Source organism: Chelonia mydas, chromosome 8 (assembly GCF_015237465.2).
Source record: "Chelonia mydas isolate rCheMyd1 chromosome 8, rCheMyd1.pri.v2, whole genome shotgun sequence".
NCBI classification, from domain to species: Eukaryota; Metazoa; Chordata; order Testudines; family Cheloniidae; genus Chelonia; species Chelonia mydas.
Window position 1 is genome coordinate 29,018,127 of NC_057854.1, and position 27,302 is coordinate 29,045,428.

The 27,302-nt window shown below is 41.3% G+C and overlaps 1 protein-coding gene and 2 long non-coding RNA genes across 4 annotated transcripts in view; 1 reads left to right on the top strand and 2 right to left on the bottom strand.

Annotated features, from left to right (window-relative positions):
• LOC102929426 (rho GTPase-activating protein 7) overlaps positions 1-491 on the bottom strand; it is a 193,028-nt gene extending 192,537 nt beyond the window's left edge. Inside the window, exon 1 of the mRNA XM_007071452.4 lies at positions 358-491. The gene's annotated coding sequence lies outside the window, so the exon portion shown is untranslated. The remainder of the gene's footprint in view (positions 1-357) is intronic.
• Positions 1-27,302, top strand: part of LOC122461430 — a 40,808-nt gene that overhangs the window by 11,265 nt on the left and 2,241 nt on the right. The window contains exons 1-2 of one of the 2 annotated variants that reach the window (XR_006283314.1): positions 23,488-23,825; positions 25,143-25,220. This is a non-coding gene — a long non-coding RNA (uncharacterized LOC122461430). Of the gene's footprint in view, positions 1-23,487; positions 23,826-25,142; positions 25,221-27,302 lie in introns of those variants that run through there. The other variant, XR_006283315.1, reaches the window with a different exon arrangement.
• On the bottom strand, positions 10,633-20,701 carry LOC122461431. Its single transcript, XR_006283316.1, has 3 exons — positions 20,573-20,701; positions 17,080-17,083; positions 10,633-10,644 (listed from the first exon to the last, which is right to left on the bottom strand). It is a non-coding gene; the product is annotated as an uncharacterized LOC122461431 (long non-coding RNA).

Consider the following 27,302-nt stretch of genomic DNA (forward strand, 5'->3'; position numbering starts at 1 on the left):
AGTCAGCCATCTTGAAACATTTTTAGACAGTTACTTCTGTAATGTGTTCCAGAACATTTGTTTGTTAAGTGAAATCTGCAAAAAGATATTCCAGCCACAGCAATCATGAATTGAGTTTCTGTTACACTTTTAACAATAAAGGGGAACTGAGTTATACACAAGACAACTTAGTAAAGTAGTAAAAACAGCTTTTTATACAGTTGAAGAGTCCTTCATGCTATACTACCTTCACAGCTAGCATAAGCCTTATATGTTCCTGTGAGAAAAAACCATGTCTTATTGAATAAGTGTCATAAGGATATAGTTATTACTATAGCACTTTAACTTTTCTTATAGTCTAATAGAGTATACACTTACCTGTACAGGAAGGTTTGGAGAATAACCCCAGGGCCTTGACAAAGAAACCCATAGTAAATATGCTACTATAAAACCACCAAGAGGGAAAAAGGAAGCAATACTATAATGAAGCTGCATCTGGAGCAGTTGGATAGTCAGTAATCTCTGATTGGCCATAGCTCTGTTAATTCTCAGTAGGCTTACTTCCAGCCAATCACAGTAGGAAGCGGTTAATGTGAACATTGTGGATGAGGAAGAAGTTTTGGTTAGCAGTCTTGAAACTGTCAGAGTTCAGTTGGGTAGGAGCAGAACTTTGGTTTGGAGGTAATTTTTCTTAGAAAACTGTATTGTAGAGCTAAGCTATTTAGTCCCAAGGGCTCTTTCAATTTTCCAGATACAAATGTTTATACATGATTCTGTAAGTTCTCACTCATATATGGTATGTATGGGTTCTGGAGCAGGGAGGTATGTATTTAGCAGGTTTGTGTTGGGTTCAGTTAAAGCCCCCAGCCTCCATTTGGGGGGGAGGGATAGCTCAGTGGTTTGAGCATTGGCCTGCTTGCTAAACCCAGGGTTGTGAGTTCAATCCTTGAGGGGGCCATTTAGGGATCTGGGGCAAAAATTGGGGATTGGTCCTGCTTTGAGCGGGGGGTTGGATTAGATGACCTCCTGAGGTCCCTTCCAACCCTGATATTCTATGAAGGCATTAGATGAAATGGAACATGGAAAAGTTGATAAAAAGCCTTTAAAAGCTTTCTTATAGTATCTTCATCTGGGTCTTTATGTGCTACCTTAGACTGTGTTGGTAATGTCTGCTGAGTAAAACTACTCCAAGGTCTTAAATAGAATGTTAATAGGGAACTTTAATAACTGAAGAGCAAACAAATACAAGCTTCAGTTTCGAAGCTGTATCTTTGGTTGGAAGCTTACGTTTGTATGAAGATGGGCTCTCTCTGCCTGTCCCACTGAAACTCTAGTTACTGTGAAAGAAGGGCAGTGGGTAGTGTCAGTGCAAAATATTTTCAGCTAGCTTTGTTTTGAAATTTTTAGTTAGTTAAATAAAGCCTCAGGAGACTGGAGAACTACTCTGTTTCAAACTGTGCTAACAAACATATCAAACTACAGTAGTGACTGTGAAGCACTCTCCAGCATGGGTAGGAAGAGTATGCCATTCTCTATATCTATACCATTTTAAACTTAATTCAGGGTGATTCCAATTGTATTGCATAACCCCAAACAGAATCATCATTAAGTGCTTGTGTTTCTCCCTGTAATGCCGGTCAGTCGTACTTCCGTTATAGTTCTTAAGTCTTTTTTTTTATGATTTAATTGTAAAATCTGGCTACAAGAATTCCATTTCATGAAAAATTGAGATGAACATCGGTTTCTATTCTGATCCAGAACAAAATGGAGAGAAATGGATACCAAATGGAGAGAAACATCCCAAAAGTCTGGTGGGTAGGGCATGTGCCTCGGATGTAGGAGACCCAGGTTCAAGTTCCTTGTCTGAATCAAACTGAGCAGGTTCAAATGTCCTTACCAGAAGGACATTAGACAGCTACCCCAGAATAGCTTTTTCAACAAGTATGTTTCCACAAAAAGTTTTGGTTTTAACAAATCATTTTCCAATGAAAAAACATTTTTGAATATTCCCAACCTGCTCTACTTAATCTCTGTTTTCCTCTGTAGGAAAAGCCTAAGAACATTCAGTTATTGTCTTTCAAATATTTCATGATCCCTGACCAAATACCAAGGCAGTGAATCAGTGTTGAGAATCTGATGGACCCACATCATTTATGCTAAAACTCCCAGAGAACTAGCTTGCGGTTTTGTCAGATTCTAATTATACAATGTACTCTAGTTATAATGAAGCTCTATCAAAAATTGGTTTTGGCTTTCTGTACTCTGTTCTCATGGTTGGTTTCATTTTATTCTCATTGATTTCCAGCATCATAGTAAAATACAAAAAATGTAAGTTAACTGAAAGAAAAACGTTGGTTTACAGTCCTGTCTTCCTGTTCATGACCGCCCTAACAAAAAATAGTGAAAGTGTATTCCTTACACTGCTGTAAGGAAGTGGTTAAAAGCCTGTTAGGCTTCAATGAGCTTTAGTTCAGGCCTTCAGTGTCTGGGACGCTACCAGTGCCCAGCAGGAGTGGAGCTGCCAAACGCTGTGTTCAGTGAATGCTAATATAACTTGATCCATTAGGTCAGTGGTTCCCAAACTTGTTCTGCCACTTGTGGAGGGAAAGCTCCTGGCGGTCCGGGCCAGTTTGTTTACCTGTCGTGTCCACAGGTTCAGCCAATCGCAGCTCCCAGTGGCCGTGGTTCATTGCTCCAGGCCAATGGGAGCCGCTGGAAGTGGTGGCCAGTACGTCCCTTGGCCAGCATCGCTTCCAGCGGCTCCCATTGGCCTGGGGCAGCAAACCGCGGCCACTGGGAGCCGCGATCGGCTGAACCTGTGGACGCGGCAGGTAAACAAACCGGCCCGGCCCACCAGGGGCTTTCCCTGCACAAGCGGCAGAACAAGTTTGGTAACCACTGCATTAGGTGATACAATTCACATTTGGAATTTCCCCTTACACCACACTTCCTAACTGTAGACTTGTGCTCAGGTCCTAAATTCTGAGGTTTGTTAAGAATAACTACATTCAGGTTTTGGAAGTGCAAAAGCAAAATTAGGGTTGAGTCAGCTCTGGGTCACATTTTAATGAAATGCCAATATTTGGGTTGTGGCTGGGTGGGACATGTTTTGGATATGTAGTTATGCTTGGCATCTCTGTATTTAATCTCTCTCATTGAAAGTTACTAAATACATCTAGTTTTTAAAAAAGAACCCTTAACTTGGGCCTCCTGATTAGTGAGGAGAGCAGGAATGGCTTTTTTTCAAGCCATGTACTAGTTTTGTAGTTGCTGCTCAGATGGCCTGACCCTGCAATTTGGGTTAGGATCTCCTCACTGTGAAAATTCAGGTGGTTCAGATTGGGACCTGAACCACAGGAATATTCAGTTCCGAGCTTTTTGGTTCTGTATTATTCTAAAATAGGCCTCAATCCTGAAAGTGCTTATGCACATGCTTAAATGTGACATCAGTGTGAGTACTCAGTGCCTAAAGCTAAGCACATGCTTAGGCCAGGTCTACACTAGGGACTTCTGCTGGACCATATAGCTGAGTTGATAAGAGATGTGATCCCTGATCAACATAGCTGTGCTGGCAGAAGCCACTAGTGTAGACACACTTATGCCAGCAAAGCTGTGCTTTTACTGGTATTGCCTGTTTAATTCATGGGCATGTGGTTTTACTGTACCGGTATAAGATTACTTGTAAAGTGTTTCTAGTGTAGACATTGCTTAAAGTAAGTCTTTGCAGGGATCGGGGCAATAAAGTCTGCAGGTACTTCACCCCTGCAATTTGCACCTTTCTGCATCTGTAGGAGCATCTGCATTGAGGAGAAATTCACCTTTGGAAGAGTACCAGTATCACTTCCTTTCCTTGGCAGGGCAGGGTAGCTTTTCTTATCAGGTTGGGACTCCATTAGGGTCTTGTGTTAACTCATTGTAAGATCCAGAGGCTGAGGCGGGCTAGGGGGTAATCCAGAGGAGTAGTCAAGTGTGCACAGGTGGACAGATAGCCAGCAGGTCAATTTGTACCAGAGGAAGTCTGGGGCACTGCTCAGAGTTCTCACAGGGGTCAGGAAGATCTAATCCAAGGGACTGAGTCAGTGGGTTGGGGGGACAAGGTCGGGTGAGGCAGCAGGACAAGGCAGTCTACGTAGCAACCAGTAGACAATGGTCTGTTGCTCAGACAGCTATTCTTCCCATTGTGGCCTTTGTATAGTCCAGGAATGCAGTGAGAGTGAAGGCAGACAACTGAAAAGTGACAAATTTTATAAGTACTTGTAGACAAATGCCAGAAGTCTAAATACTTAGACGGGTGAAGTTGAGCATCAGGTATTAAATGAGGATATTGATATAATAAGCATCAAAGAAACTTGGTGGAATGATGACAATCAATATCACCTTGATCGATCGGTCCTTCAGCCCTCATATAGATTGCGCCAATCACAACATGTCTTCCATTCGTCTCTTATCCTGGCCTTCCTTTTCCATGTGTGGCCATGCCCTTTCATAAAATCTTTTCATCTCTTTGGAGGTCAGCCAAGGGGTCATTTCAGTTCCCATGAGAACTGAACCAGTCAGCGACAGCTGTAGTCCATCAATTGTCAGTGGGACTAGCTATATGCCCGGCCCATCACATTTTACTGTACCTGCTTTCAACAACCATGTGCTACGCTGCACTCTGCTCTCTGATCACTTCATTGGGGACTTGGTCACGGATTGAAATCCCCAGAATTCTTCTTTTCATTGCCCTCTCCGTAACAGACAGTTGTTGCTCCTCTATCTTTGTAAGCGCCCATGTTTTGCTGCTGTACAACATAGCTGGCAGTACTGTTGAGTTGAAGAGGCTAGTGCATGTTGCCTTGTTGATTTTTCCTTGGAGGACATCCTTGATAGAATTGAATGTGTGCCAACCAGCTTGCTTTCTTCATGACAGTTTGCCTTCCTGATCGTGGCATATGTTAATTTCTTGGCCCAAATAGACATATTGTTCAACTTTTTTGTTCTCCCTTGACTATTATTTGTGCTTTTGGCAAGGCATCAGACTGCATACATTGCATTTTAGAGCGGTTCATTTTCAATCCAACTTGGCTGCTTTTTGTGTCGAGTTCTCACAGCATTTTCTGTAGTTTCATAGTGTTTTCAGCTAATTAATGAGGCGGATGAACTGGAAGGGTGGCATCAGTGTCACAGACCAGTTAAACCACCTCATATTTGCAGATATCGTGTTGATTGCCAGTAATATCAGGGTACATAATTTATATAGGAAAGACAGTAGGTCATGCTGGTGGGGGAGTGGCACTATATGTGAAAGCAAGCATAGAGTCAAATATAGTAAAAATCTTAATGAATCAAACTATACCATAGAATCTCTATTCAAGCATGGAATTGCTATCCATAATCAGAGCATGGCAGTAGGAATATACTACCTGACAGTGATAGTGACTGAAAAGCTATAGAGATGCTATAAAAATAGAAAACCTCAATAATAATGGGGGGATTTCAACTATCCCCATGTTGACTGGGTACATGTCTCCTCAGGATAGGATGCAGAGATGAATTTCTAGACACCATTAATGATGACTGCTTGTAGCAGCTAGTCCTGGAACCCACAAGGGGAGAGACAGTTCTTGGTTTAGTCCTAAGTGGAGCACAGGACCTGCTCCAAGAGGTGAATATAGCTGAACCATTCAGTAATAATGACCATAATATCATTAAATTTAACATCCTTGTAGTGGGGAAATACCAAAGAAGCCCACCATCGTAGCATTTACCTTTAGAAAGGGGAACTTCACAAAAATGAGGAAGCTAGTTAAATGTAACAGTCACAAGAGTGAAATGCCTGCAAGCTGCATGGAAACTTTTTAAGAACACCATTAAAAACAAGTTAAATGTATACCCCAAATTAAAAAACAAAAACAAAACACACACACCATAGTAAGAGGACCAAAAAATGCCACCCTGGCTAAATAATAGAGGCAAAAAGGCATCCTTTAAAAATTGGAAGTTAAATCCTACTGAGGAAAACAGAAAGGAGCGGAAAATCTGGCAAGTCAAGTGTAAAAGTATAATTAAGCAGGCCAAAAAAGAATTTGAAGAAGGCCAAAAAAAAATTTGAAGAGCAACTAGCAAAAAGACACAAACTGACATGAAAAAAAATTAAGTACATCAGAATCAGGAAGTCTACCAAACAATCAGTGAAGCCCCTGGACAATTGAGATGCTGAAGGAGCACTCCAGGAAGACAAAGCCATCGCAGAGAAGCTAAATTAACTATTTGCATTGGTCTTCACTATAGAGGATGTGAGGGAGATTCCCACACCCAAGCAATTTTTTTTAGGTGACAAATCTGAAGAACTGTCCCAGATTGAAGAGTCAATAGAGAAGATTTTGGAACAAATTGATAAACAGCAATAAGACAAGACTGGATTGGTGTTCACCCAAGAGTTCTGAAGGAACTCCAAGATGAAACTGCAGAACTACTATCACTTAAATCAGCCTCTGTACCAGATGACTGGAGGATAGCTGAAGTGGTGCCAATTTTTTTTTTTTTTAAAAAGGCTCCAGAGAGGTTGGCTAACAGTCAGCAGAGGACATGCACCAGATAATGCATCTGACTCTACATATTAGAACTGCAATCTTAAGTAGCTTTTGAAAATGTGTTTCGATGTTGTGAAGCTCTGTAGAGTTGCTGTTGAAGTATGAGCCAACGTGTGAGGGGGTAGGGGGAAGGAGCGAGAATGAGCCCCAAACAAATATAGCAGGAATGAAACACAAAATGAATTGTATGTACTTAGAGGTGAACAAATTCCTCTTGGATTGGAAAGAGAGAGAGACCTAACCAGAGTTTTTTGGGCTATACCCAATGACAGTTAATTTGTTAGTGACTAATATAAATATGAAGTTTATTTCCACAACAATTTCTTTGGTACACTGAATGTGTGTTGAATGGTATTTTTGCTCTCTACTTTGTATTGGGGCTTGGCACTTTCTGGCAATGCAGCAGGGACTGATCTTATTCCAAGAGAAAGGGGTGTGATGATTCAGGCCATGTCTACACTGACCAGGGATCAACAGTGCTGCAATTGATGCAGTGGGGGGTCGATTTAGCAGGTCTAGTGAAGACCCGCTAAATTGTCTGCAAAGCGCTCTCCTGTTGACTCTGGTACTCCACCAGAACAAGAAGAGTAAGATAAGTCAACAGGAGAGCATCTCCCATCAATGCAGTGTGGTGCAGACATTCATGTAGCTTTATTCATGTAGCTGGAGTAACATAACTTAGGTTGACTTACCCAAGTAGTGTAGACAAGGCCTCAGAGATGGGCATGGGATGTGGGAGGCAGGAAACATTGAATGGGAACCATAGGCTATTAATTTCTGCCTAGCTTCTGCTTGTTAAGCATTGATACATCACCTCTCCTTCAACATAACTGTATCAACTTCTTAAAGCTCATGTTAGTTGTTCTTGTTGAGTATGTTTAGAACGTACTGCAAAATGTCAAGACCTGCAATGTAGAATATGACTTGATAGAACTTTCTGTCACTCCTGTTCATTCATCACTGGTCTGCTCGCATTCTTGTTAGTAAATTGTATAGCTGTTAGGGTGTGCATGGGGTGGGGGGAATCTTCCCTATGTGGGAAACTTCAATGCTTCAAAATTACTTTCCATTCTAAATCAGAAAAGTCACTGTCAAAAAAAAAAAAAAATCCAAACAGGTTAGACTTCAAACTTCTAAATGGCTTTTTCAATTAGAACGAACAATTAGACATGTTGAAACACTTGTCATTTTGAAATGTTGACTTTAAGGAAAACTTTATTTTGAATACACCATTCAAAATTTCTTTGAAATCTACACTTTCTCTGCAGAGGTTTTTGACAAAACCACACTTTACAAAAGGAAAATTTGGGGGATGAAAAATGCCATGAAGCTCTAGTAAACTGCTACTCTAACTTCACACTTGCTATCTTCAGTGGCAACATGGTCATTTTAGACATAGCCTAAACTTCACAATCCAGGTTTAAGATTTAATCTTACTAGATTTTGGAGGTATTTGGACCCAGACCCACATCTAGTTCTGGTAGTGTACAAAGATTCAGCACCTGCTTACACCAAGGCTAAGGTGTATGGACCTAGCAGGTTTGAAAAGACAAATTCATGGAATTATATAAAAAGCTAAGTGCCTGATTCTAATCTCTCAATTCTCCATGCTTCAGTGGCACTGCTCTAGATTTTATAACAGCATACTTTAAAAATGGCTGTTGCTTAGTTCTCCCAAATGAAATCTGCCAAGTGCGTCATATCCAGATATGCTGCATTTTTAAAACAGTTCATACATTTTACATTAAGCATCATTAAAGGCACTGTATTACAGGGCATGGAGACTTGCAATCTGTATGAATGTTTGACTGATTGACAAACTCCAGGGATACTTGCTTTTGAATGACAAACACCATCTTTTGAAGTAGCCCACACTACTCTTAAGTGGAGGGAGGGAATAGTGGAAGGTCAAGGTGACTTTTTGGACTTGTTTTCAAAGACAGTATTTATGTAGTAAGAATGAGTGAAAATAGCAAAGTAGTAAATTATCTGTGTGAAGCTTTTTCAGTGAAATCTGAAACTAAACTTCATTTTTTTCAGGGAACAAAATGTACTAAATTTCTGCAGCTTTCTGGGCCTCTTGAAACTCCAAGTGAAATGTTTTACTGTCTTTAGATGAAAATAATGTTTAGGGTTGAATTTCATATTTTTGGTCTTGTTTGGCAAAATCTGTGGTAGTGCAAAGGGGAGTACAGACTCCTTAATATGAACTCTGGGCTAGATTCACAAAGGGATTTAGGTGCCAATGTCAGAGTGTGGACTCACCCCTGCAGTGCCTCCTGCTGGTCTCTCAGGGAATTAGCTCTTCCAGCCTCCAGAGCACCCTCTGCAGGCTGGTGTCCCGCTTGCCACTGCCCCCCCCCCCCATGTCCCTCCCAGACCCCAGTGCTCCCTTTTCCTCAGGGTGCTGCCCCTGGCAGTACCCCCACAGTCTCAGCGTCTCCCCTCCTCAGGGAACCCTCCACCCACTATCTCTACCTCACCTCAGTCTTTGGCTACTGCCAGTCACCATTGAGCGCCCCACACTGGGGCAGACTGCAGTGTATAAGCCAATCCTCACAGGCAAGGGGGGTTTGGACCTGCTGCTTCTGCCTACCTGTGGGCTGGCCTGTTGCAACCCCAGTACCCTGTCTTAGGCCATCTGCCAGGCCTGCAGCCTGGGGCTTTTCCAGTCAGGAGCCTCCCAGCCCTGCTTCACCTCAGGTACCCAGTACACTCCCCAGCAGCCAGGCCCATCTCCCTCCACAGCTAGAGGAGACACTCTACTCCTGACCCACTGCCCTCTTATAAGGGCCAGCTGAGCCCTGATTGGGGCATGGCCACAGCTGAGCCTGCTGTTTTGCTGTCTTTAGATGAAAATAATGTTTAGGGTTGAATTTCATATTTTTGGTCTTGTTTGGCAAAATCTGTGGTAGTGCAAAGGGGAGTACAGACTCTTTAATATGAACTCTGGGCTAGATTCACAAAGGGATTTAGGTGCCAATGTCAGAGTGTGGACTCACCCCTGCAGTGCCTCCTGCTGCAATCAGCCTGGGAGATACCTGCCCCCAGCCACAGCCCTCTCCTAGGCTAGTTTAAGCCCCTCCAGGCAGGAGCTGGTGTCCACCCTGCTACAGCCTAACTACCAGTTTAGGTGCTACTTGTAATCCACAAAACCTCTGCTTGGCTGCAGCCAACGTTATAGGTGCTTAAATTCACTCACCTACGTTTCTGCTGTAAAACTTTTCGAGGCACCTAAGTTTCTTCCTCTGGGCATGCTGACTGCTGCCTCCCTCTAGGTGCCTGGATGCCTAAGCCCCAGTGCAATTCACAAAGCAGGGGAAGCTAGGTGCTTGTCCACCTATCTTGCCTGCAGGGCCTGATCAGGTAGGTGTGCTCAGAGGCTGCCTAAGCCACACACAATGGTAGGGAGGAGGAAAAAGAAAAGGAGTACTTGTGGCACCTTAGAGACTAACAAATTTATTTGAGCATAAGCTTTCGTGAGCTACAGCTCACTTCATCGGATGCATGCAGTAGAAAATACAGTGGGGAGATTTTATATACACAGAGAACATGAAACAATAGGTGTTATCATATACACTGTAACGAGAGTGATCAGGTAAGGTGAGCTATTACCAACAAGAGAGAAAAAAAATCTTTTGTAGTGATAATAAAGGTGGGCCATTTCCAGCAGTTGACAAGAATGTCTGAGGAACAGTAGGGGGGGAAAATAAACATGGGGAAATAGTTTTACTTTGTGGAAATGGCCCACCTTAATTATCACTACAAAAGGGTTTTTTTCTCTCCTGCTGGTAATAGCTCACCTTACCTGATCACTCTCGTTACAGTGTGTATGCCAACTCTGTCCACATATTTATTCAAGTGACACCATCATAGGACCTAATCACATTAGCCACCCCATCAGAGACTCGTTCACCTGCACATCTATCAATGTGATATATGCCATCATGTGCCAGCAATGCCCCTCTGCCATGTACATTGGCCAAACCGGACAGTTTCTAAGCAAAAGAATAGCTGCTACTCTGAAACATGGTAACACCCATTGTTTCATGTTCTCTGTATATATAAAATTTCCCCACTGTATTTTCCACTGCATGCATCCGATGAAGTGAGCTGTAGCTCACGAAAGCTTATGCTCAAATAAATTTGTTAGTCTCTAAGGTGCCACAAGTACTCTTTTTCTTTTTGTCTTTCCCAAGTTGCCTTGCAAATATTGGTGATTTTTTTTCTAAGCACCTAAAAGTTAGCCGTTGTGGTGTTCAGTGTGGCATCTCCTGAGTGCCTCTGTGAATCTAGCCCTCAGTATCTGAGATGCTCTAACTCTGTCTGAATTCAAAAATATCTTGATGTTTGAGACACGGTAGTACTAACACTCCCACTAAATGACACAAAGTGGGCCAAATAACACACAAATCTGATTATCTTCCTCTCAAACTAAGACATTTCATCTTGATTTTCCTTTGTGGGTGATCAACCTCATTCCTGTGCTGGGTTTAGCTTGCCAGTCTTGTGGGAAGCTGCAATTATTTTCATTTCTCAGTTCTGTAACCTGATCATACCACAGCTGTGAACCTGTGTCACGTGCAGTCCGAGTCACTGCTTTGTATTGCAGTTGATATTCTTTATTTCACCTCACTCTTCTGCAGTCTGAGTTGCCTGACATCCTGTAATACATCAGGACCACCCATCATGTCTTTGTAGAATTGCCAAGCTTTTATGTTTGCACGTGACTTTTAGTACATAGGACTAGCAAAAGCAAACTCCCCCTTTATTTTAGGCTTTCTTAAGAGTCACAGGAAACTGACATCACCTTGTGAAAAAACATCTGCACTTCAGCTCTGGAGTCCATGCCTCGTTGCAGCTTGGCTACAGGTAATTTTTGGTTGAACCACAGGAATAAACTTTCTCTTTGTTTAAATATGGATTGAAAATGACTCCCTTTAAATACAGCCCCCACAGTCAGTGATAAAAAGAGATATGAGAAGAAAGCAAAGGAGGGTTTTGAAACATGTTAATTATTATTTCTTCTCCTCCCCCCCCCCCCCCAAAGGATTTGCACTTTCAATAAATGAAGTTCATTTCAAGGCACATGAATCTGTACAAGACTGTCTGCACCATTTCAGCCACACATGAAGGCTTGAAGTGATACAATGGTCTCTGAATTAGGATGAATTCTGTCCTGTGAGCACAGTTAAAACCTTCCCCTACTGATTACAAAATAAACAAGGAACATGTGAACTAGGAATAGTGATTAGAGTTGGGTACCTGCAGCCAGGGCCCTGGGGTTTTGTTAATAGCTCTGCAGTTGATTTGCAATGTGGCAAGTGTTGTCTCAGTATTCCTGTTTGTGAAATTAGTATAATAATTATTTCACAGACGTTTTTGAGGTGTAATTAGCAGATATCCTGTTTGAGACCCTTCTGTGACAGTGTTTTATATAAAAGTGCACGGTATTATCTTTGCCATAGTAGAAGGCTATAGCAAAGTTGAGAAGTCTGCTATAGCTATCCCCATTTTCCGTGTTATTGAAATTAGTTCTTAGGAACACTAGAATTGCCAGACTGCATCAGATCCCTGTTCCAGCTATTCCAGTTTATCTCCAACAGTGGCCTGTACCAAATTCTTAGAGGAAGGGCAAGAAATGATGGAACAGGCAGTTAGGGAATAACCTGCCTGCAGGGAAAGCTGCTGACCTCAAGTTATTGCAGGTTGGTTTATGCCGTGAGACATGGGGGTTTCTATCCCTTTCAAAGATCTGCACTCTAACTCTTCTTGGCTGCAGAAATGCTCCGGGCTGTTGGCAGTTGACCATAAGCTAAAGAAGCCCTAAGGCTCCTCAAATTTATACTGTGGGCCACATCTCAGTGTCTCCTGAAGATGCACATTGGCCATAATGCCTCAAGAAAAACCACTTAACTTATACTGACTAGCTTGGGGAGTTCTTGAATAGAACTTTACTCATTCTCAGCCTAATTGAATGAGTAAAAATACCCACTAACTTTATTACCAAGACTTGGCCAAATTCGATATTCTGCTTGTATGCTGTATGTCTTTCTCCCCAGTTTTTTCTTTAGATTGCATTAGTGTCTGGGCAGGGATTTGCCTTCTCTGCAGTCTGGGGAGAGCCGAGTAGGCTCTGGGTGTGGTTTATTTCTGGCAATTGAACTTGTATGATAAAGGGTTTTATTTGTCAGTCACATCACCAACCCTACGGCAAGAGTTCCACTTCCCATTCTTCATCTGGAATCCCCTGTAACAGAGCAAACAGCTAAGATTCCCGCTCTCTCTTTCATAGTCAATGAGTGGCATTCTGTATTGGCCGTTGCTGGGAGATTATGAAGCTTCCCTGGCCTTCCTGTAAGCATTACCATGTCCCCAGCCACAATCTACCTAGCCTTTGCCATACTATAAATATGCATTACGATATTATTTCAAGGTTTTTTAGTAATACAGCTCCAGAGGTCTCTGCCCATGTTCCAGTCAGCTGATTTCCTTGTCACTTTAGGATGAATGTTTAAAGACTCTGAAAAAAATCCTGAGACTATTGCCAGTAATTCCGCTTACAAATTCCGCTTACTGAAACTACAATTACAGCTGTGTCATCACCCTAAAAAGACAGGGACCCGTCTTTGATGACAAATATTTATTTTTAAAACAATCTCTGGGAAAGCTTAATTTTCAAAATCCCTCTTCAGCAGGAGAAATGGATATTAAATAAATCTAGGAATGTGATGACTTGTCTCTCTGATGTACTCTCTAGGCATTCTGTTCAGGATGGGAAATCAAACATCCACAGGGGGGAAGAAATAATGAGTGAGAGAGCTTCAGCTATGTATTTATTGCCACTTAAATCTAAGCCTTTTATCTGTCACATTTGGGGCTTGAGTCTGTGGTGTCCAGAGCACCCTCCATTGACTTCCGTAAGAGCTCAGGGTGCTCAGCATACCACCAAATCAGGTCCCATGAGATGCAGGGGATTTTTTGAGGGGGTGGTCATTAATGGATGGAAGTTGTTCTGACTCAGCTGAGACCTCCCCAGTTTCCTCTGCTGTGATATTGTAAATGACTCCAGATTCATGTTTTTCCACAGTAGAAAACACATTAAGTCATTTCCTTGTCTTAAAAACATTAACAGAAAACAAAAAATCCCCTCTCAATTCTTCCCCGCCCACAATAAATCTGTCTGGGGAGAAATGTAAAAGTGAATGTAGGTAGCTTCATGACTCTCACTGCAGTATGGCCCTGCCTCTGAGGTCTATTTAACTGTGACATGCTTTGGGAATGCACATGACTGAGTTTTCCCACTGTTTCCTCTTGTCATCTGAAAACACCCATCTGTCCCCCCACTGCAGAGGAAGGAAAGAATTCCATCCAAAGATGTGAATCATGGGCTGATGTTACTAGCTTTGTAGCTCAACATTTACACCCTCCAGTTAGCGTTTTCTTCTGAAAGAGAACCTGAAGGGAGCACAAGGTAACTGATTTGGAACATACTCCTTTGGAAGAGTAACATTACCTGGGTTAATCCCAAACCTGCTGTGGCAGAATTAGCTGTAACACTTATACATAGCTGAGTTTATATTCTGGGTAGTGTATAGTCTACATAGATAATAGCCACTTGGCCATGCAACCTTATAGAAGAAGCAGAGTTTTTTTTTATAGTTAATTCAAAGCTCGCGGGACACTGAGAACCTGGGAGAGCTATACATTTCATTTTAACTGCAGACCAACTGTTCACATGTGCACTGCTACGCAGTTTTGATATTTAGGGGATAAATTCATTCAAACTGGTATTTAGAGTCCATCTGTATGACGTTTGCATTCTCAGAGATTAACTCTGAACAACTCCACAAAATTGAAAGTGAAATTCAACCAAAGCCACTGAAATTTAATAGACCCCAAAAGTTTGACTATTGTCTAGTCCAGTGGTTCCCAAACTAGGGGCACCACTTGTTCAGGGAAAGCCCCTGGTGAGCCGAGCCGTTTTGTTTACCTGCCGCGTCCGCAGGTTCGGCTGATCACAACTCCCAGTGGCCGTGGTTCGCCGCTCTTGGCCAATGGGAGCTGCAGGAAGTGGTGCGGGCCGAGGGACATGCTGGCTGCTGCTTTCCGCAGGCCCCATTGGCCTGGAGCGGCGAACTGCGGCCACTGGGAGCTGCGATCGGCCGAACCTGCAGGCGTGGCAGGTAAACAAATGAGCCCGGCTCGCCAGGGGCTTTCCCTGGACAAACGGCACCCCTAGTTTGGGAACCACTGGTCTAGTCTGTTTCCTTCCTTTGATGTAAATAAACCTCTCTAGAACTTCAGTTTCATAATTCTTCTCTTCTGATGTAAATAACTTTCAACAATAAGTGGTGGGGATTCCAAATTTATGTGGAACATAGTTAACTTTGGGACTGTAATGGGTGATGTTCCTTGAAATGATGGTTGTTCGAGAGGATGTATGTTTTGGAGGATTAATCATAAGGTTACTAAACTGTTCCCATTAACCATTCATGATATGTAATTAGTAGAGGTGGTCAGTATTTTTTATTCAAAACACTTTTTAGTGAAAAAAGGCTTTCATCAAAAGGGACATTTCTGTGGGAAATGTCTTTGTCAAAAACAATTTTTTGTTTTGTTTTTCCCAATCAGCTGAAATCTTTTGGCTTTCAGTTGCTGAAAATGGAAAAATCTTTGGTTTGGGGGTTGTCATGTGCTCACAATCTCTAGTGATTAATCACATTGCATATTGGTCATAATAATCAGGGAGCAGAAACTGAATGAGTTGTTTTATTAGAACTGGTGGACAAAAATTACCATATTATTAAGTAGTTTTATTAAAGTGTGACATGCTTGTTTTAATTCTAAAACATGACTGTACAGCTGCACCAGGGAGATGCTACCATGAGGCCTTGCTACACAACAATTTGGTATGGCAGAAGTGGCTCGTCAGAGCAAGCAAAATACAACTTCAGTATTTTCAACCCCAAGTGGTAAAAATATGATGAGCTGAGCCCTCCAGAATATGGACTCATTATTTACCTTCTGGTGTTGGAGCTTTTAAGATTCTGTGAAGATGAGAGGAAATAACAGCTTTTTCGCATTCACTTAGCTATTTAGCAGATATTTTATAGCAGTTTTTCATTTAATGGTGTGAACTGAAACAAAACCAAACAAATGTCATCATAATTGACAGTGAACTAGAATGATGCCAAAAAGAAAATGCTCCAGTGAAGTTATTTTACCCACTGGGTTTAACTTGCAAGTCAGTAGTATTAATGTCAATAGCTGGAGACTTCAGTGAGTAGGTAGTGTGGGAATGAATCTACAAGTTTTACTCCCCTTGCAAAAGAAGTATTTTGTAAGACTGCAGTAGACTTCCTACATCAACTTGATTTGTAAGTAGCTGCAGTATATAGACATGTAGTCTGCAAGATTAAAGTTCTTTTCTGTAGGTACAACTGAACACTGGTTCTTAATTCCATCGCTACATAATAATAGACGCTACTTTAGATGTCCACATTTTATTGCAGATTACCACAGGTCTGGAGCTTTTTGGTGTAATCTTCCTGCAACAGTTTCTGTGGGACAATATTTTGTTTACATAGTAGCCTAAGCAGACTGATTATATATCCTGAAAAGAGAAGTGTATTGCAGCATCTCTTGCAATGTAACTATTAAAGATAAGACCATTGCCAAAACCACATTTAAAAACTAAATTGCTCTCAAGGGCTTTATGATAAAAAGAAACTTGATGCATTCATAGTTGTGTATCTGGTCTTGAACTTATTAATAGGTTCCATATGGAAGAATTTATATAGAGGAAGACTAAATCAGTGATGCCTTTTTTTCTGGAATAGCATCAGCTCAGATTTACAATTTAATAGTTTAAACCTGTTAGTGCACCTAGGAAAAACAATTTTGGTGGGACAATGAGCTTAGCCCTAAGAAAGGCTACCTGCACCTCAAAGGGTTGTTCAACTTTCAGAGACTCAGATTCTCTCTTAATCTTTGAACTACCAAGACACTTGTATTGGCTAGATGGTGCCTGGTCCACACACGGGTCAAAATTCATGCCTATATATAATCTGTAGGGCAGCATGTGAATGTACATATCAGACTTCAGCATGGGAACTGCTGATGAGCCCTCCTTTGGGAGGACAGAGGAACTGTACCATGGTGGCGTACATAGATGAGACCAGATTTCAAAGTTAGGCATGCTCTGTTGCTCACATACATTTGGGACACAGAGGCCTAATTGATGCCAGATGGCAAAAAGTTCACTACTGTGGCAGCAGCTCCTATTAGGCCTGACAAACTCACTACATGCAACACACTGCTTGTATAGTACTTATCCAAAAAGTGACTTGTAAAGTGTCAAATGAAAGCCCATGACACACTGGTCACTAACATTATTGTGAAACGTATGTACTGACTCTATGTTAGGAATTGTGTGTGTGTTTACTGAAACTAAATTTTAAATTCTGTAACAAGGCAAAGTGGATAAATAGGTCTTCCGCCAGACCACAGCATGCCTAGTCACCTCTCTTTGGCTCTGATATAAGTTAAGCTTTGTAAAGTCAATACAATGGAAACCCCATGTGGATGTAAAATCAACAGGAAAAACTGGTTGACGGAGCTGTGAAACCAACATGGGGGAACACACTGGAGAACAAGAAAAGGGGGAGAAGAGTCTTATCTGGGGGATGCATTTCAAAAGGGGCATTTCAAAGGTTTACAGGAAGGAAGGAAAAAAGGACCCCTTTCTTATCCTTCACTAAGGAAGCAGAAAGGACAGAGCTTTTTGCATTCATGAAAGTTGGATCCTAGACGTGTGGGCTATTGATGCTGGGAGGTTGCTTTAGGTGAGAAATTGCTTTAGACTGGGATTTGAGCTTGTTAGAGTTAAGATTAGACTCTAGCAAGTGTATTATTCCTTTTGTTTTATATGTCACATGTTTTCTGAGTGTGCTCTCTCTCTCTCGCTCTCAAATCTTAATCTTTGTAAATAAACTTATATTTGTTTTCATCATAAGTAGATTCTAGTGCTGTGGCATTATAAAGGACCTGATCCTGAGCTGTGACAGTCAAGCTGTGTACACTCTGGTTCTTCATATACAGCTTACCTGGTTATTTCTGTGACTGTCTAGTGTCAGGAACTGGATGCTACCGAAGGAGTTGCTGGCAGAAGAGTTCAGGGATTGGTGTGTGTCTGTAACTAGCCTGCACAAGGGAGAGGTCTATGGTCAGAGGCTGCTGGCTTTGGGGAGCTGAGCGACAGCAGGCATCAGGCAAGAATGCTTCATCCTAAGTGCAGGGGGTGGTGAAATCCCTCACAGCTCTGGGGAGCATCACAACGTCTTTCTCGTGCTTACCAATACAGGGTAAAGCATGCACGATGTATACATTCATATACCTAAGTGGCAGAAGCACACTAGCTAGCAGCACAAATAAACTAGGAACATACACACAACGGCACATACCTGACTTGAGAAATATGGGTTATAATGTACATTTTACATGACATTCTGCCCCCGTGGTATTGTCTCTGTGGCCAGCGAGCAGCATGTGATTGTGATAGGGTAGTTCTATCGCCTAATATATTCTCATAAATCCAGGCAGCTCCTTCATGCTCTTGTTTCTGGTGTTAATGTGTAGGCTTGGAACATGGGGAAAATCTAGGCTTGAAATCCTCACTAATGAAAGGCAACATTTGGTGCAGAAGCTCACTAAAAATTATGGATAATTCTTGGTATTTATGGATACTGCTCCAAACCTCTTGTATGTACAAAAGTGTGCTGAAAATCTAATGGACAGTCTCCTCTGAGTTTTCTTTACTTCCTAATACCAACTGGAAAGGCACTACTGTGAGATGAGTTTCTCTCACTGTATTTTAACATGCTTGCTTTTGAACCCAACCAGCCACCAGATACATACAGGTGCACAGAAGTGAAAAACATGGGGAAGCTATCAAAACTTTTCACAGCCTCAAGGGTTAGTTCTAGTTTGGGGTGAAGGGTTGAACAAAGGGGTATCCTTTTTTTATCCAAACCATTTTGTCCCACTAATCTTCACACACCAACAATGAAGAGACTCTGTTGCTATCCAGATGTAAGCTCTGTGGAATGAAGCTCTGAAGAGTAGAGTGCTTGTTATTGACATCTGTTGGTGAAATGGGAGAAGAGTGGCCCAGAACTTTGGCACAAAGGCTCCATTGGGGAGGGGGCTCTCTGCAAGCATGTGTTGGTAAGCAAGGGGAAATGGCTAAATAAACCCGGCCTCATTTTCATTTCAGTTATGTGACATTTGTTTTGGGCAGTTTGGTCAAAATGCAGTTACGTTTTGAGTTTGGGGGAATAAAACTTGTCCTTTTGTTTGTCAACAAAAAAAAAAAAAAAGAAAAGAGAGAATTGCCCAAAACATGACTGGGATGAGAGATCACCTTGTCCAAAGCCTCAGTTTTTCACTGCTAGAATCTGGAGCTGGGCTATCACCAGAAGATGGAAAAGACTCTGGTGAGCATCCTCTGTCACTGATCCTTCTCTGAAGACTGTGCAGTGAAGTGGTGGATGGACCTGAACAGCTTTTGGTGAAGTTGCATAGGGCAACAGCAGAGTTAAATAACTTCAGCAAGGGTCCCCTTACCCAATGCCAATAAGGCGGTAAGCAATACTGCTGTGATAGGTGGTAGAATCCCCCCGAGCAAGCCAAGCAGCCCTTCCTTTAGAATGCAGGATCTCTGTGAGAACTTGATGATCAGTTGCTATAGGGATGAATTTCACGTTTTACACCAGGCTGATTTGGTCTAGGTTTACTTTGTAAACTTATCAGTAAAATGGGGATCATACCTACTTCACACAAGCATTGTGAGGATTCATTAAGTAAACTGAGTTGGACAGTGAAACAGAAACAAACTACGCCTATTTCTTAGACTCAAATAGCACTGCTGTGATTGATTTCTTTCCTGTTTTTGATATGTAGAAGAATCATATAACAAAAACCAAAGAACAAATTGTATAGCATTTAAACAAAAATTAGTACTGCTAGGCCTCTCCAGACTAGCCCTGTTCCACTTCTTAATCACCAGGGCAATGTCTAATGAAGATTTCATAGGCTGTTTTGGGTTTTCCAGAAATCTAACTTCCAAGCTTCATGCACTTAGCAGAGGGACCAATTCAGATTTATAAGTGACCTAGTCTCAATCAAACCCTTCTTTTTTTCTTCTTACTACATGCCACCAATGTGATAAGAAAAATGTAGATATGACATTTGTGTAGAAACATTCATGGAGTGGAAATGAAACTACTAGTGATGCGTCCCTAGATGAAAAAAAAAATCCAATTTGCAGAAAATTGTACCCTGGCATCTTATCAGATATTTATGAATAATTTAGAGGAGAAACTGTTCATATGTAACTTAGAAATTTGCCACCAAAGTTGCTTATGTTACAATCTTTACCTTTACAAATCCCATATCATCTTGCAGTTTCCTGGCTTGTTGACTGCACTAATAGCTTTACTTGTTATGAACCTCGTACAGAAAAATAACCTGTAGTGGTTAAATACTACCATGCAAATCCCTACCCATGACTAACAATGCCTCAAATCAAGAAAATGGAAAGAATTGTAAAACTCTAATATTTCCCCATTTTGCTGTTTACCTTTTTTGCACTTGACTCAGCTTGGACAATGGAAATAGATTAGTCAGTCTCACATTTGCTTAGTTCCACTTTCTGGTTCTAAGGGCATGTCTACACAGCAGCTGGAAGGTATAATTTCCAGATTATGTAGACATCCCTGTGCTAATTTTGATCAAGCAAGTATGCTAAAAATAAAGTGTAGCTGTGGTGGTGGTGGCGGCCTGGGTGACAGGAGGGGCTATCTGCCAAACTGTGCACCTAGGGCCTCGGATGGGATTGCACTAAGGATGGAGTCCTTGTGGCACTTTAGAGATTAACCAATTTATTTGGGCATAAGCTTCCATGGGCTACAGCTCACTTCATCGGATGCATGGAGTGAAAAATACAGTAAGCATACATGCATCCGATGAAGTGGGTTTTAGCCCACGAAAGCTCATGCCCAAATAAACGTGTTAGTCTCTAAGGTGCCACAAGGACTCCTTGTTGTTTTTGCTGATACGGACTAACACGACTGCCACTCTGAAACTTACTAAGGATGGCTATCCCATCCTGATGCTTGTGCCATGGTAGCTACACTTCTGTTTTTAGCACACTAGTTCAAATTGAACTAGTCAGGGTATGTCTGCCCAAGCTGAAATTACACCTTTCAGCTCCAGTAGACATACCCTAAGCATTGGCAGCACAGTGCTACAACGTTTGGCAGTAAATACTGAATGTTTCAAGCCATGTTGTCCTGAAATCATGGAAGAAATGTATTAAGTTCAGTAAGACTTCAGATTTGGTCCCAGGATACCTGACAGTGTTCCTTTAAGTCAGCCCTTTACAATCTTGTTGCTATTATTGCTCCTGATCTGTTTCTCTTCATGATAAATATTCCTTGTCTGGCGCTAACACCATTCCGTTATAGAAGGATGTCATCAATGTTGTTATTTATTTGAAGACAGTGTTTCAAGTTAACACCTACAGGCAGCAACTGACCCAAATTCTACCATCTAGTGCTTCAGTTTAAATACCGAGTGAGTTCACTGATATGGTCCCAAGAGAAATGAAATAATAAACTGAGCTGTCAATAAAAACACCAGATTCAGTGCTCTGACATTTTGGTTTCACACCTATTCATGAGTGTTCAGACAACTGCCAAATATTCACTAAGGCATACAAATTCCTAAAGTGCCATAGATTTAAGCACAATTTTATCCAAAAATTCATAATGGAAGAGTGTCTGCCATTCTTCTGATCTAAAAAATTCAGTCTTTCAACAGAGCAACGATACCGTATGATTTAGGAAATCAGCTACACAACATGAATAATACTTTTCTAAAAAAAGACATCCCTTAAACTGAAAATGATTCATACAAACTACCAAACAGTAACAGATTTTATTCAACGATGAGGATTTGTGTGACCTGCTACCCAAAAAGGCTAAATTAGTAAATACTGGACCATATTTTCAGCTAGCATAGCTCCATTGACTTTAATACTGTTGTCTTCAATAGAGCTACAGCCGCTAAGTATATGGCCTGGTCCATTATACATTACAAATATCTGGACTCTCTAGTCATTACATGCACAGTTGGAAAACTTTGGTAATATGGATGAAAGTTATTCCTGAAAGACAGTTTATTTAAGATTGTTAATGTTATCGTCAGTTATGTTTCCAGTATATGGGTCCATAAAAGCCAAACCCAGTGAAAAAGCTATGCAAAGATAAAACTTGCTAAAGCAGTGATTTGATAATGTGATCAGCTGATCACAGAAAGAGAAGTTACAGCTGCAGTGAAACAAACAGCACAAAACAATCATACTCTGGCAAGATTTTAGCAGTTCACTGACCTATCAGCTGTTCTTTGTGCTTTTCCTTCAGAGTTGGGGAATAAAGCAATCTTATTCCTTGCAAAAATCTCTTGGATTCTATGTAGTTGTCACCTGAGTATGTGTACTAGTGAAAGTATCTGAGAAGTTGGACTGAGCTAGTATTGGATCACCTAGCATATGCTCTTACTAGACGAGGACTGTCTCCTGTAGTATATTTCTAGGCGCTTGCTCCTGTGCCCATTGAAGTAAATGGGTATCTACCTAAAGCCTAGTAGAGTTAATGAAAAAAGTTAAATCCGTTGTTCATTCTCCCTTGAAATTACTCACGTGACCTTCCAATACTTCTTGTGAAAGTCTATTCAAGACTGCAATAGATCTGTTAAAATATTTTCCCATTAGTAATCCTCAATTATCTTTTTTTCATCTAATTGCAGTCAGAGGCAAATTAGCAAAATACGTTCTGCAAATATTTGGTCAGATTTTTAAATGAATTCACTCCGATTATTTTTGCCCATTTTGTGTTCGTTCATCAGTTAAGCTAGTGAACAACTTCAGGGGCAAAAACATTCACTGGGGGAGGGGGAAGCAACAAGAGCATGCCAAAGCTCGTCCTTTACAGAATGGTAAAAATACAGGGCAACCTTCTCTGCTGATGCTTTTAGAGGCATCAGCTTGCCTACTTCCCCCTCCCTTGCAATGCTCAGGTATGGATGGCAGGCCTGCTCTCTCCTCTGTGTCTCCTGGGACATTGCCTCCTTCTACCTGACAGTTCCACAGGAGCCTCTCTATTTCTCTCACATTGGGGATGTGGGGTGTAAAAAAGAGTGATTCAGATATGTACATATATTAATTGGGACTCAGGAGTCAAGTTTTGCACACATTTAGCCCCTTAAATGCCTACCTTAACTCTTTCATTACAATAATTAATGTTAAAATCTTTTTGCTGATACTGGCTGGAGACTGGATACTATTTTTAGATCTTTCTGCCTGGCTTGATTCCCCCCCAATATGTTCTGGTGATTCTGTTCAGGTGTCTATTTCTTGCATTGGTAGCCTAATGAAAGATGATGCAAGAAGACTGACACCAGATTGGAACAAACAAATCAATCAGCACATTTACTGTCAGCTGCATTGATATGCCACTTGCCTGTGCAGACATCTGACTAACTTAAGCCCACTTGAGCTTAAAACTCAGCAAAGAAGAAAACATCAGATTGAGTGGTTTGTTAACAAGCTATCCCGGAATAATGAAAGCTCACAGCAAAGGAGGGCCAAATAGCCTGCATCAGACACTATTCCTGCACACTGTATTGCTCCTCCGACCCTACATTTGGGGTGTGCTCAGCTTCTGGCTTTTGGCTTGAGGCCCAGCTCTCACTTAAAATTTTAAAACTTTGTTGGGCTGCTCAGCAACAAAAACATAGTATCACTGAAGACATAAACACTCTGTTTAAATGTACATATTTCCTTCTGGGATGTTGCTTGGCTTTACCTCCCTAAAAAGGAATGGAAAGTTAGAAGGCTGAACAGATTTGTGTCTGTTAACAAGAAATTTGTTAGCACACAAATTTAATTTAGGTTTTCCCCCCATCGTTACTTAATATACACAGGGCAGCTATACTGAATTGCCTTTCCTGTAAGGGGTTAATCAGTTCAATTAACCTATTTGGCACCTGACCAGAAGGACCAATGGAGAAACAAGATACTTTCAAATCTGGTGGGGGGAGGTTTTGTTTGTGCTCTTCATTTGTTCCCTCCCTTGGAGAAAGGGACCAGACAGGAAAAAAAATCTCCTAAAAACCTGCCTGAAATGAGCATCTAAGATTACAAAAATTGTAAGTAAAGCAAGGAAATGCATTAAATTATCTTTTGTTTTAGCTTGTGAATTTTCCCTATGCTAAAAGATAATTTCATTCCTGTTTTGTAACTGGGAAGCAGAGTCAGAGGGGAATCCTCTTGTGTTTTAAACCTTTTTATTTACCCTGTAAAGTTATCTTCCATCTTGATCTTGCAGGTGTGATTTTTTTTTTTTTTAATAAAATTCTTCTAAGAATCTGATTTTCGGTGTCCTAAAAACCAAGGGGGTTGGTTTGTGCTCACATTGTAACCAATTGCTTAGTATATAATTCTTAAAAAGAAAAGGAGTACTTGTGGCACCTCAGAGACTAACCATCCGACGAAGTGAGCTGTAGCTCACGAAAGCTTATGCTCAAATAAATTGGTTAGTCTCTAAGGTGCCACAAGTACTCCTTTTCTTTTTGTGAATACAGACAAACACGGCTGTTACTCTGAAACCTATATAATTCTTAAGCCTCCCCAGGAAAGGGGGTGAAGAGGCCTGGGGGAATATTTTGGGAAAATAGGCACTCCAAGTGGTCCGTTTCCTGAATTTTTGTCTAAATCACTTGGTGGTGGAAGCCATACCATCCAAGGAGAAGGAAAGGGTTTGTGCCTTGGGGACATTTTTAATCTAAGCTGGTAGAAATAAGTTTAAGGGGTCTTTCATGCCGGTCCCCACATCTCTACCCCAGAGTGGGAAGGGAACCCTGACAAAGCTGCACTAGGATCACAGTCAATAAAAATACGTTCCTTAAAGAGGAAAGGGACTTTGTACAGAGGCAATACTGTTACTTAGGCATAGAGTATGGAAAATGCACGGTCTCTCTGCTCCCTCTGCTGGCTCAGTGTGAGAGCTGTAAGGGAAATTTGAGAACACAGTTAGACTTATTACTGTACTTTCCATACATCATAACTAACTCTCCTGCACAAGTTTTTTACACTAGTCTGAAATGACACTCTAAATTCAACTCCAAACACTTGCTTTATTTAATTCTGGGTGATGTATCAGTGGACTGAACAGTCTGATTAATAGGAAAGTGTTTATCTAATAAAGCAGCTAAGGAAATGCATATCCACACCATGGCTGGCTAGAAGACAGTGTGGTGCTCTGCTGAAATTAGCATCAAATTCAGTACCTCCAAAATAAGTCATTCAGGAAATATTTTGAGAGGGGTCCTAATTAATCTGATTAATGGAGGAAATCTAAAGGACAGGTTTGCTAGTGTACACATGGCAAATTATGTTGGCAAAAAAATAAAATAAAATAAATAAGCTTTTGTTTCATGACTGTGTCCTCCATATTTTTTCCTCAGTTATAACGGATAGTTCCTTGCAAGTCCTGCTGTGTCCCAGAAGAAGTCTCAAAGACAGATGCCGCAAGTAATTTACAAGTAAATCTTTACCTGCACTAAGGGGGGGGGGGGGAAATAGTAAGAAAAGTAGATTTGTAAGACACCATAGACTCCTGAAAACAGATTCCCAGCTTGGAAAAGGAAAGGAATCCCCAGTATAATCTGTCCTATGTACCATGGTTCAGGGAAAGCAGCTGGCTGGGAAACCTTCTGCCTGGAAACAGTGTAAACTGAGAAAGCTAAAACCCCTCCCTCTGTGACTGACAGCTCTGGTTCTACTTCCCCAACAGTAGAGCAGGGGGAAACACAATTCTCTGTTTATAAAAGTAGGTGGAAGTTAATGATTTTTATATTACTAAAAGACCATGCTGCTGGCTTCACAAGATTGACTTTATATTGGGACAATTGACTGAATAGGCTTATGGATAAAATAACATGAAGTTACCTAGTTTCATAGAAACATGACAGCATTGGCATTAGGAAGTCATTCTTAAGATTTCCATAAATTTTGTATAGTCTCCAGGGTTAGGCTAGATCTAAATATTTATTACATTTCATAAAACAACCTATGTCCTCATTCATGCATAGTAGGTACCAATATGAAGGTTTAAGCACTTCAGCTGAGTTTTACATCTGAATGTAAAAGCCCTTTTCCAGTGACCAGTACAGTAACCCCCATTCAACATAAACTATCTCCAAACTCATTTAAATGGCTACCCAGCTGTAACCAGCAAAATGAAATCTCCAAAACGTACCTTTACATTTCACAAAAAGCTAAAGAATCTTTGTCTTTTATGGGAAAGGGGCATCAGCAAGTATAAGGTACATGAAACCAAGAGCTTGTAGTTATATGACAACATAGGCACCCCTCAGAATCCCCGAAGCCTCTCCTCACTATAGCTCTGCTTCAAGTTATTGCAAATCAGGACTGTCAGCCACGAAATCTGACGTAACTTTTAAGATTTGGGGGTGTTTGGATTTAGACCAATACCACTGAAAACAAAAGCTGACATTTTACAGACAAAACTCTAGATGTTGACCAGTTCAACCTCCAATCCTGATCTCCTTCGCCACCAACTCTAGCCCTGACCCCTTGATCCTGAAGCTCCCTTCCACCACACCACTAGTCATCCCAAAAAAACCTATCTCCCCTACTTACTCCTACCACTCCAAATGAGCTCCAGCCAAAAAAAAAAAACACACCTCACCAATCCATTCATTCCCTTCTCACTTAGCTCCCACCAACTATGGTATTTGTATTCTACCCCCAAAGAAAATCATTTAGAAAATACGCAGAGAGGATTTGTACTAGTTTACTTCAAGACAGCCACTACATTAGAGTATGCATGAGGGTGCAGAGGTCCAAAACTGCTATTTAACATAAATCTGTAAAGTGATTTGAGGTAGTATTTTCAACTGTAGATCCTATTGCCTGTCTTCTACAACATGTAGAGCAGTGGTTCTCAAAGCCGGTCCGCCACTTGTCCAGGGAAAGCCCCTGGCGGGCCGGACCGGTTTGTTTACCTGCCGCGTCCGCAGGTTCTGCTGATCCCTTCCCGCAGCCCACATTGGCCTGGAGCGGCAAACTGTGGCCAGTTGCAGCCGCGATCAGCTGAACCTGCGGATGCGGCAGGTAAACAAACCGGTCCGGCCTGCCAGGGGCTTTCCCTGAACAAGTGGCGGACCGGCTTTGAGAACCACTGATGTAGAGGATTAATCATGGACTATTTACAAAAAATTCAGATAAACTTTTTTTAAAAAAAAAAAAAAAAATCAAGTGAGCATCAGCAATACTGCATGGATTTTTAAAAAGTTGTGTTAACATACAAATGGAAAGAACTTTTACTGTAAGGATTACTGGAATAAGATAGCTAGTGTGCATCATGACTTTAAACTTCAGTGCACATTCTACCCATGCTGCTTTTCATCCAGGGCCTAGAGATGGAAAAAGTAGTATTTTACATCCCAGGAACCTGCGGAACTCTTTAGGTCAAAAGTTGCTGGTTGTCAGGATTGTGGATGAAGGTATAAGATTTAGGATAAGAGATGTGCTGCAGCCTCTAATTACCTTAATGGGTTCATTTAAGTATTAATTGCATCTCTCATTTTGGGTGGCTGCAG